Below are 1,375 nucleotides of genomic sequence, written 5' to 3' on the forward strand. Positions count from 1 at the left end.
GGGTCTGCTAGGACGCGATAGGAAGGTACCCTTCCCGAGAACTCCTTGGTGGAGATTCTTATGTCTGGGAAACGGAGAAGGGTGGGTGCCGCCTCTCCCGGGTGCCTGTGTGCTCACATGCGGATCTGGAGGAGGCACCTCAGCCACTGATCCTTACGCTCTTTCTAGATGTACTTCTGTGGTGCTTTGGAGAACACTAACTCTGTAGGCTCCGGTGTGGACACACCTTGTGTGGACGTGCACCCGCGGCCCATGGCAGGCTCTGGGGTCGACACGACGTTAGCTCATTGAGGAAATGATGATACATTACTCTCATATTCCAACCCACCTCTCAGAATAAAGTTATTTTTTTAATGTTTGTTTTTGAGAGAGAGAGAGAGAGACAAAGGGGAGAGGAAGAGAGAAGGAGACACAGAATCCCAAACAGGCTCCAGGCTCTGAGCTGTCAGCACAGAGCCCGACACGGGGCTCGAACTCATGAACCGTGAGATCATGACCTGAGCCAAAGTCAGAGGCTTAACCAACTGAATAAGATTTTTTAAAGAGAGCAAAATGTATGGTCCATTGTCACAGAGAGGGTTTCAGTAATTTTTGTTTCTAATTTACATACGCATGGTCTTCCTTATTCTACCCTGCCCGGTCGAAGGAGCATTACTAACTTCCCCTTCACTGTCCATAGAGCCCAGCACCTGAGATGCTGTGACATTCCTCACACAGTGAATCTGGATCCTGAAATAGCACGTCACACGTGTCCTTTTCCGGTGCTTTTCTGCCGCCAATGAGTATCCAAAAAGATCTTTGTTGCCAGGACAGTGAGGATCCTGCATTATCTGTTACAAGGTCAGGAATAAAATTATTAAGCAGTTCAAGCCCAGAGGGGGCCCAGGTGGCTCAGTCAGTTAAGCACCCGACTCTCAGTTTCCACTCAGGTCATGATCTCGAGGTTCGTGAATTCAAGCCCCACGTAGGGCTCCCTGCTGACAGTGCAGAGCCTGTTTGGGATTCTCTCTCTCTCTCTCTCTCTCTCTTTCTCTTCCCCCTCTCTCTCTGCCCTTCTCCTGCTTGCTCTCCCTCTCTCTCAAAATAAGTAAACAAACAAACAAAAAAAAAGAAATGCAAGATCCTGGTCACAGAGCGGAATGCCTATGCGCAGGTCCCCCATGAGCACAGGGCCCTGCGTGCCTCACCGCCACACGACCAGGAAGCAGGACGTGGCCAGAGGTGCAATGGCCCCGGGTGACAGGCTCAGGTCAGGTGGGACTGCAAGCTTGGGCGTCTGCCTTTCTTCCCGAAAGCCTTTGGCTACAGCCTTTCCTGGGGGACCTCAGCTCCTGTCCATCCCCAGCCGGGCCCTGACAGACTAGGGGTGGGCTCC

This window comes from Suricata suricatta, chromosome 8, assembly GCF_006229205.1.
Source record: "Suricata suricatta isolate VVHF042 chromosome 8, meerkat_22Aug2017_6uvM2_HiC, whole genome shotgun sequence".
NCBI lineage: Eukaryota > Metazoa > Chordata > Mammalia > Carnivora > Herpestidae > Suricata > Suricata suricatta.